The sequence below is a fragment of the Silene latifolia genome, chromosome 10, assembly GCF_048544455.1.
Source record: "Silene latifolia isolate original U9 population chromosome 10, ASM4854445v1, whole genome shotgun sequence".
NCBI classification, from domain to species: domain Eukaryota; kingdom Viridiplantae; phylum Streptophyta; class Magnoliopsida; order Caryophyllales; family Caryophyllaceae; genus Silene; species Silene latifolia.
The window spans coordinates 123,312,919-123,324,083 of NC_133535.1; positions in this window are offsets into that span (position 1 = coordinate 123,312,919).

The window sequence follows — 11,165 nt, forward strand, 5'->3', positions numbered from 1 at the left end:
GATTATCTTTATCATTTGTTTTCGTGATCTTTTTATTGTATTGATTGCCAATTAGTATAGATCCCCGTGCTACAACACGGTATTTTTTAGTTTTGTTTTATAAAGAGACATTCTCCTTAAATTAATTGCATAAATTAACTGTACCTTTATTAATGTTATAATGTACTAATATAGTCTTAGTAAGAGGTAGAAAATGAAAGTTTATAACCATCAAAAGACACTTTTTAAGTTATTTTTGTCTTAAACCACTTTTACTTTACTATAAAAATTAACTCTATAATGATATATCATTGCATGAAACTAATTTATGACATACATTTTTTTAAACGCGTATAAACTTTATAACAAAAACAGGTAAAAATAGTATACTGCGCACTTATAAAGACGAATTACGAATAATTAGACTAATATTTTTTATATTTTTAATTAAAAAAATACATAAAAATTATTACGTCCTTTAAAATATACACCATATTTAGATTGTAACTGATGAAGGATAATATAAGAAACAGATTTACTTAATTTTAGAGTGTAAGTGATGACAATAATTATGTTAAAGACTGCATAAGAAACAGGTTTGCGTAATTTTAGAGTGTAACTGCTGAAAAATAATATATATGGAAATGAAAATGATTGCATAATAAATTATGCATTTTAATGAAAAAGTCACAAATATGAATTTTAATTAAAAGATTAGAGTTTAATTATAAGAATATATTAATTGGAAAGATAATAATGTAATGAATTTTTTTTTTACTTGTTACCTTATTTAGTTAGATGCCTTTTGGAGGGAAAACTAAGAGAATTTTTATTCTTTTAGTAGTAGGGGAGATTATTTATGGAGACTACTTTGGAAGATGATACAGATACACATAGTGTACAAAAAATTTGTACACAAACCAATGGTGGCTTGACACGTGGCTAACCGCGGTAAATTAGGTTAGATTAGTTTAGGGCTAGGTTAGTCATTTTACATATATAGTTTAACTACACTTAGTTAACATTATTTATGGTTATGTTTGTTATATTTGATTTAGTTTTCTAAATTTCCAATTTAGTTTTCTTTATTTTCGTAAACATTATGAGAATTTATTCACCATTTTTTATGGTTGCATAATTTTTCGAAAAACCCCTAATTATTGGAACCCTAATTTTTATCCGAAAAATCAATTATTGGAACCCTAATTTAGTTTTCTAAATTTGTACACCTAGTGTTAAATTGATTAATATTTCATATACAATAATCAAAATCGAAATACCATCCCTAATTCAATTCATGATTTTTTTTGAACTTGAATGCGATTTGATGAACCCTAATTCGTCAATAGGTGCAAAAATTTAGCACTAATTCGCGTAATCAAATGATTATGAACCGTAATTAAATAGGTGAAATTGATCTAGTATGTAATTTGATATTTGTTATCATTAATGATTGATGAACCCTAATTCGTGATCAACCCTAATTCATGCAATTTGGGGGAAAAAAAGTGGAAAAAAGAATACAAAAACCAAAATGTTGTTAATAAGAATCGAACACGAGATGCATTGTGCATTAGAAGAGTGTTTAACCATTTAAGCAAGGGGTATCAGCACATCTAATAATCAATTTAATTTTATTATATAGTGTTAAATAATCTTAATTCATAAAATAGTCAAATTTTCCTATTATATTGCCCTAAATATTCGCCTTTTATTGTTTCCTTTTATTGTTTTATTTTCATATTAGATTTTTTTTGGTAACTAAATGATTATAAGAATCTTTTATTTGATACAATTAAATTTATTTATTTAAATTGATTCTTAAATCATACGAGTATAATTTTGAATACCGTATTCTAAATCATATCTTTTTGTTGAGATTTTTTTGGTATAATTATTTTTATTTTCTTGTATCAACGTTGAAGTATTAACAGTAAAACAAAGAGATTTTTTTTTAAGAAAAACACAAGCATTAGTAATTGAAGATGGATTTTGATCTTAATTTGCCTGGGGAAGATGACGAGCTTGATCTTAATGTGCCTTTGCCTTGGGAAGACGATCTTGACAATATCAGTTTAGAAGATGTTCATAATAACGTTGAAGATCAACAGGACGGGGATGATCAAGAGGACGTTGTTAATAACGTGGAAGTTCAACTGGATGAGGATGATCAAGAGGAGGTTGTTAGCTTTGACAACTTTAGCTTAGATGATTTTTTATATGATGACGGTGTTGATGGTGAACCTATCAACATTGGAGATGACTACAACCATGATGATGACGTCAACGATGAGGGTGACGTCAATGACAACGATGATACTGTCGTCGAAAATGAGGTAGATGAGTTGCATGAACCTCCTGTTGTTGAAGGGGGGGTATGTGCAGAAGGTCGCTAAGTTCCTAAAAAGCGGATACACCGACAATGTTGAACTTGACCCTCCGACACAAGGAATGCATTTTGCAAATGGTGATGAGCTTGGTGCATATTGTTACCAATATGCCTATAATCAAGGCTTTCAATTTTATATCAGGACTAGCAAACTATTGGAATGCTATTCAGAAAAAGGGGTAAAGCGATATGGTGTGGGAAAGAGCGAGCCTCGTTTCTACATGTATAAACGAGTCAGATTATGTTGCACAAGGGCGGCTAAACCACGGAAAAAGAACATTGACGTCTCCTCATTTAAGCCATGCGAATGTGTCGTAGAAGCCACTTTACTTGATGATTTCATGGTCATCAAGCAGGTTAGATTGGACCACAATCATGATGATCTCAATCCTAAAAATAGTCGACATATGGTCGGATATAGGGTATGGGATGCATATTTTAATAGACGAGCCATGATGAATGATGAAGCCGGTATCCCAATTGCTAAAAACTTTAACACCTTGGTCAGAGAAGTCGGTGGTCACGCGAATTTAACAGTCATTGAGCGTGATTTGAGGAACATGCTCAATCAAGAACGACGACGCTTTAGAATTCAAGGTGATGCTAACGCTCTTGAAGAAAGATTTATTAAGTTGAAAGAAATCGATCCCGATTTTTACTATGCAATCCAGACGGATTCAAAAGGGATGTTGGTTAATGTATTTTGGGCCGATGGATGTTGCAGGGCTATGGCAAAGGTATTTGGTGATGCGATTTCATATGACGCTACGTTCCTTTGTAACAGGTAACATTATCATCCCCGTTAATTTCTTTTATTCCACCTAATTTTTTGACAAATTTTATCAGTCATAAATTGATGATTCGTAATTAAAATCGTGTTGTACAAGTATAGCTGGGTATGACTAGTATGAGACCTATTTAACAATCACAATTATCATTACCTATTCGAAATAAAATTGATATTAGAGCTAACAATTGAATTCTCGCCTTTTTTTTTTTGTTAAATTGATCAGACGTAGGAATGAATAGGCTTTTTATAATTTAGTTTTTATTAGTATGTTTTATACTCTATTTTAATTTATGAATAGTTTTAGGAAATGGTTATTTTGGAAAATAAATGTTAGTTTGGTAAATAGTTTTACGAAATGGTTATTTATCTTATTGAATTGGATCCTTGATTGCTGTTTTTGTAGGAGAATCGTATTTAGGTTAAAATACGATTTCAATTTACAATAAAATGCTTATACTTATGTTTAAATTGCAGGTACAAAATGCCGTTTACTCCATTTGTTGGTGTAAATCATCACGGTAGTACTGTTGTACTTGCATCCGCTTTGATTTCACACGAGGACACCGTAAGCTTTACTTGGGTGTTTAGGAGATGGTTAGACTGTATGGGTAGACCTCCTTCAGTTATAATCACCGATCAGTGTAGGGGGATTGGCTTGGCTGTGAAGACCGTATTTCCTAATGTGCCACACCGTTTGTGTCTTTGGCACATAATGCGAAATGCTTTTAAGAATTTTGGGAACTTTGCTAGGTTCCGTGAAATTAAGCCTGACCTAAGGGATGTGGTCTATGAGAGTAAGGACATCGATGATTTTGAGGCATCTTGGCAAATTTTTGTCGATAAATATGGGATACGAGGGAATAGCTGGATCAAGGAGATGTATGAAAAAAGGGAGTCATGGGTTCCGTTGTATTGGAGGCACATGTTTTGCGCAGGTATGTCATCCACACAAAGAAGTGAGCAGACGAACAGATTCTTCAAGAATTATGTTAATCCGCAAACAACTTTGTTCGCATTCCTAGGCAACTACGAAAATGCCCTATGAGTGAAGGTCGAGGAGGAAGAACGATTAAACTTTGCTTGCACCAATAAACCGTCTTCGTACGATAAGAGTGTAATCGTTGAGGAAGTCTTCCAAAGAGCTTATACTAATAAGATGTTCGCGAAGGTAAAAAAAGAGGTGTACGCCCTTATACACATTAATGCTTCTAGTGAAATGAATATCGGGCAATTCTCTTCTTTTGTTGTAACCGAGAAGGTGAAACATCCGTTTTGGGCTCCACGGGATAAGAACTATAATGTCACAATCAACACGGGTACATGTGAGTATAATTGTAGTTGTCAACGTTTTGAATTCCGAGGAATTTTATGTAGGCATATTATCCGTGCTATGTTCTTTGAAAGAAAGTGCGATTAATTCCCGATAAGTACATTTTGCCTCGGTTTCGAAAGGATTTGGTTAGAGGTTATGAGCATCTTCAGGTTGGCTACCACACACCCGGTGAGTCGGAACGCCTTAAGCGTTCACTTGGGGTGACATTGAGGAACGACTACATATTCAGGCTAGCATTACAATCCGATGATGCTTTCGCCATATATGATAGAGATACATCGAAGATGGTGAAAGAAATGGAAGCAACGGTTGGCATTCAGACCCTCAACGACATGGGTGCAGGTTGCGAAGTTAATCGGTTGTGGGGGAAAAGGAGACTACAACGGAAGGAAGACAATCAGCGTTACATGGTCAGAAATGCGACTCCACGTAGAGAAGGCGGCTTGCAAGACCCCGTTGATAAGAGAGGAACGGGTAGAGCTCCTAGGCCTAGACAAATTACAGTTAGGAGGGCTTTAAACGTCGACGAGGCAGGTCCGTCACAACCTACGCCGAGAAGGAGGAGGGCTTTAAACCTCGACGAGGCAGGTCCGTCACAACCTACGCCGAGAAGGAGGAGGGCTTTAAACCTCGACGAGGCAGGTCCGTCACAACCTACGCCGAGAAGGAGAAGGGCTTTAAACCTCAACGAGGCAGGTCCGTCACAACCTACGCCGAGAAGGAGGAGGGCTACTAGAAGCACAGCTCGTAACACGCAGTAGATGAATCTTTAATTAAGTTTTGAGACGATTTTATTTCAATTGTTTTTTGTCAATTTTATTGAATTCATTTGGTTTATTTGAATAGTAGACAATGTTAATTTAGTCAGATTTGCAATTTATTCGAATTGATCAATTTTCGGTTAGTTTAGTCGAATTGAGTTAGTTTATTAATCAGTTTTGTCGAAATGTTATAAAGTTTCTCCAATTTGTCTATGAGTAAGTGTAATTGCATAATAGTTAGTCTGATTTATTACTCCGTCATAGTTCAATGAAAGTTGTAAACTTAATGAGTATTAGTCCAATTGAAATCATATCCTTATAAACATTAGTTGATATTGTGGAATTGAAAAGTTAATTGAATACATTTATTTAGTGAAACGTAAACATATGCATACTGATTTATAGTCGTTATTGTCGAATTGAAAAGTTTGCGCTACAATTTAGTGAAACGTAAACATTGGAATCTGATGGAATTGAGATCAGAAAACACGTTCCCACAAAACGGGTATGTAAACGGGTTTGTGACCGGGTTATAATCCGATTATGATAAACGGGTTTGTGACCGGATTATGTAAACGGGTTTGTGACCGGGTTATCATCCGCTGCTTGTAACAAAAAATTAAAAATAAAAAATAAAAACAATAATGTACGCCTTCCAAGTTATCACAATCCGATTATATTACCACTGGAATATCATCCGATTACAGGTGATCCCAAAACCATACGACATATTTTACAACCGACATAATTATACAATCCATTTACATACTACAACCATCAGAGTTAAGGAAAACGATTACAACCGACATATTTTACAATAGGAGAGGAAAATCAAACATCGAAATAGTACCCTAATAACCCGATCACATATTTCACTATATACTTAACTAGTTAACATACAATAATATATATCAAGACGACAAATTAAGGGCAATATTTTACCCCTTGACCGTATTTTCTCTGGACTTTTTTCTGCTCCGCTTCAACAGCTTTCCTGCGCTCCGCCCATCCATACGCCCACAACTTACAAGTACGGGTCATATGTATTCTCTGCCACGAACCACTTCTTGGAAAGACGTACATGGACATGAGGTCCATGCATGCGGCAACCCGAAAGGCAGACGATTCTTCATCTGTACCCTCAATTGTTGGTGCTTCTGTCATGTCTCTTATGACACGGGGTACTGGATACACTCTTCTGGCGGGTTGACCCCATGGCGTCATAAGGATTTGATCGTCTTCCATAGGGTTTATTTTTTAACACAGAAAAAAGGGGAAGTTGAAGTGGTAGAAGATGATGATTATGAAAGGATATGAGTAATTGATGAGGGGTAGGTTGGATTAAATGAATGAGAGGTTATACATTTATAGGTGATTATAAATGTCTAATGCCTTCTAATCTCGGTTTAGGAAACGGGTATGTAAACGGGTTTGTGACCGGGTTAGTAAACGGGTTTGTAATAGGATGATTTTAATGACTTTGTATGAAAACGGGTTTAAATTAAAAACGGGTTTAAACTAAAAACGGGTTAAAAACCGTTTTAATTTAGGGTGATTTTAATGACTTTGAATGAAAACGGGTTAAAAACGGGTTAAAAGCCGTGGTATAAAAACGGGTTAATTGAATTGAGAAATTGGTCAATCTATTTTGCATGCAAACTGACTTTACCCATCTACTTACTCAACCTTTTGTATGAAAACGGGTTAAAAACCGTGGTATAAAAACGGTTTTTATTATTTTCGTAAACTCGAATCACAATGCTAATGAACCAATCAACCAATTACGCTGCCCAATTACTAAGATTGATCATTATCTTTACAAGATAATGATTACCCTTGCATCTCCATACTCAACCTAAGTCAAAGTGCATGTGATGATTATGTTCATCTCCATACTCAACCATTTACACTTGGTAAACAACATGCAAAATCGAAATTGAACTTAAATTAACGGGATTACAAGCGACAATGAACGATTATAAGCAAATTACAACCATCAGATTAAATCGAAATATTACATAAAATCGAAATTTAACAAAATTGAACATAAAATTGAAATTGAACATAAAATCGAAATTGAAATTGAAGTTTAAATCAAAAATACCATCCAATTAATCTGATTAAAAGACGGAAAACCATCAGATTATGCCGATTACAACCAATTTACATCCGATTACAACCAATTTACAACCCTACATACGAGACTAGACGGCATATTATACAACCCGTTTACATCAATTAGGCCGCCATGCAAAAAAAAATTAAAAGAGCAGTTTGTACAACAGTCTACTCCAACTAATATACGATTTTTTACCAAAATGAAATCCGATTGCATGCAAACGGATTACAGTTTTCGTACTAATAATTAAAACGCAACTAAAGGATAACCTAATATACGATTTTATATAATTAAAAACCTATTTTACATAACCCATTGCTAGTATAACCATCCATGGCCTCATGCAAGTCCATGTTTCTTTCGGAACTTCTGGTCTTGGTACTCTGCCCATCCACGGCCCCATGCCTTGCAAACCGCTACTAGTGAACCACGATCCCACGAGTAACACCTTGGAATGATTTCGTGCACAACCAAATCGTTGCATGCAGCAACTTGAAATTGTGCGGTATTCCCGTGGGTAGAACCAATACTGACAGAAGACGATCCCATGAGATCTTTAATGGCTTTTGGTAGAGGAGGACGATAAGGGGCAGGACAGTAGATTGTCCAATTAGGTTCCCCTTGGTTAGCCATTGATTTTGATGAGATGGTTGTGAGAAAAAAAAATTAGGGTTAAGGAGAAGGTTTTTTAGGGAGGAAGAGTTGAAGGGGGGATATGGTAGAGGAGGACGATACTGGGAAAGAAGGAAGTTGAAGGGGGGATATGGTTAGATTTATAGGAAAACCCATTTTTACCTTTTTTTTTTCTTTTACGTTTAACTTGTTATTAAGCTAAAAATTTAAAAAAATAAGCTAAATTATTTTGACATAAAATAGAGATATTAGACTATTGTATGATTATATGATAATTACCTATGATTACTTTCATTGTGTTACGGTTTTTTACCTTTTTTTTTCTTTCCTTTTTGGTTTACATTCTTTACCTTTAGTTTTGTTTTTTGGTTAATTAGCAATAATAATATACATTGTACCAAGAAAAAAAAAACATTCTAAAACACTTTTACATGAAATAAAGATATTAAACTATGATCGGTATAGTAAAAATCAACTATGAAGTATGACCTTCAATGTATGTGATAATTACCTATGATCGGAATCGCTAAGTAGGTTTTTACATGAAATACTTAAAATAAGCTATGACATACCCCAAACCCTAGAAACCCTAACCCCTAAAACAAATTCCTTGAAACCCTAATCCCTAAAACTAAACCCTAAACAAAGATTTGATCAATATAGCTCCGTAATTACGTTTTAACATGGAATAGTTAAAATAAGCTATGATCGTAAGTAGTTAGTGGCTAATTACATGGAATGTCGATAGGAAGCTATAATCAAAACTATTTAGTGGCTAATTACATAAAATATCGATAGTAAGCTATAATCGTAACTAGTTAGTGCTAATTACATAAAATGTCGATAGTGAGCTATAATTGAACTAGTTAGTGGCTAATTTACGTAAAATGTCGATAGTGAGCTATAATCGGAACAAGTTAGTTCCTAATTTACGTAAAATGTCGATAGTGAGCTATAATCGGAACAAGTTAGTTCCTAATTTACGTAAAATGTCGATACTGAGCTATAATGGAACTAGTTAGTACATAATTACATAAAATGTCGATAGTAAGCTATAATCGGAACAAGTTAGTTCCTAATTTACGTAAAATTTTGATAGTGAGCTATAATGGAACTAGTTAGTACATAATTACATGGAATGTCGATAGTAAGCTATAATCGGAACAAGTTAGTTCCATATTTACGTAAAATTTCGATACTAAGCTATAATCGAATCGAAACAAGTTAGTTCCTAATTTACGTAAATTGTCGATAGTAAGCTATAGTCGGACTAGTTAGCACATAATTACATAAAATGAATTATTAAGTAATTCCATACAATCAAACTTAGAAACCCTAAACCCTATATTCTAAACCCTAAACCCTATATTCTAAACCCCAAACCCTATATTCTATACCCTAAACCCTATATTCTAAACCCTAAACCCTATATTCTATACCCTAAACCCTATATTCTATACCAAAACAAGTATATTCATTTTTGCGCCAACTGTGTGAAATTCAAATTTTTTTCCCAAACTTAATTTAAATTATTCAATTTTGCAGCAATGATGTTTGAATTTAGTCAAACTAATTAATTTTGCGCCAATGGTTTTAAATTTGGTAAATTAAAAAAAATCAAATAAATGTGTCTATGAAGAATCGAACACGGATTGGCCTACGCTATGCGTTATTATCGAAACCAGTTGAGCAATGGGTATCAAAGACGATTACTAATCACTTAAATTGAAATATAAACTACATCGAATTTGCGTTTTTATTGTTAGCAACATATATTTTCCGCTTTCAATTTGATTCACGCAATATTCTATCTTCGAATCATTATTCTTAAATTTACATTTCAAATTTTATTCATAATAAACTACATATTTCATATCTTTTCCGTTTTTAATTTTATTGTATCTTGCTATAATATATTCATTTCAAGATTTTAAAAATTATACCAAGATATTTTGGCAAAAATATAGGGATACGATTAGGAAACTAAATTTTGGGCCAAAATTTAGGGCATAAAATTAGGAAACTTTACTTAAGTTTCAGAAATCATATTATTTTGGGAGATCACATTTTAATTTATTAATTCAATTGATTTTCATTCAAATTATACTCAAATGCAAACAATAATCTCTTCTAATGCAACGCGGGTTCGAATCCTACAAAACACAACTTTTTTTTTTCCATGACTATCCCTTTAGGACTTCTTATGCATCGTGGGTTCGAATCCTACAAAAACCACATTTTTTCCACCATGTCCATCACTTTAGGGTTTACCATTTCAAGTTACTTTACGATTTATTTCAAGTAGTTTAATTGCTTTTGAACCATAATTCGTTTAATTCGATTCGATGTTCACACATATTCTTAATTCAAACAAATAATTAAAAGGATATTGATGAAATGACTATCAAATTTATTTGAATTAAAAATTCTATAGCATAAACTGAATGAAATTCAAGAATACAAAACTAAACTTGCAAAACGTGTGAAATGACAAAATTAATAACCCTAAACTATAAAGAAACTAAAACTGGAGGCTTTTAATTGCGTGTGGCGGCATTCGATATCGATCCCTAGACCTCCATCCAAAATAGATAGGAGGAGGAGGTGTAGGTTGATCTTCATTATTGCCAAACTCATCCCGAACCTCTATTGCAGCGTCCGCAACAGGCATAGGTAGATACTCCAAGTCACCTACTTGACGCCATTTAAGATGGTCATCGGGTATAATTGGAGCATTTTTCGCATTAAACTCCTCTTCATATATGAACTCGATATTTTGGCAAGGGACCCCATAAAGAGTTTTTTCAAATTCCTTTTGTGTAGTTATTTCCATCATTGCTTGAATGAACCGTCTTGTTTCCAAAATATCTTGTGCGCGACCTTTCTTCTCCTTTGCAAGTCGATGCTTCAACATACGATTTTGTAACATAAGTTTTGCAATTTTTTCATCTCGCTTATCCATTTCTAATTTAGGGTTAGTTTGATAAGGTTTTAGAATTTTTTGTGTATTATGGATGATCTGTGTGCAAGTTAAAATGAGCAAATGGTTGAACTTAAATACAATCCCAACTCAAAATTCCCTCCATTTTTTCCCTCCAAAATTTCCCTCCAAAAATAACCACAAATCATACCCACGTTTAAGAATTACCAAATCTTTAAGA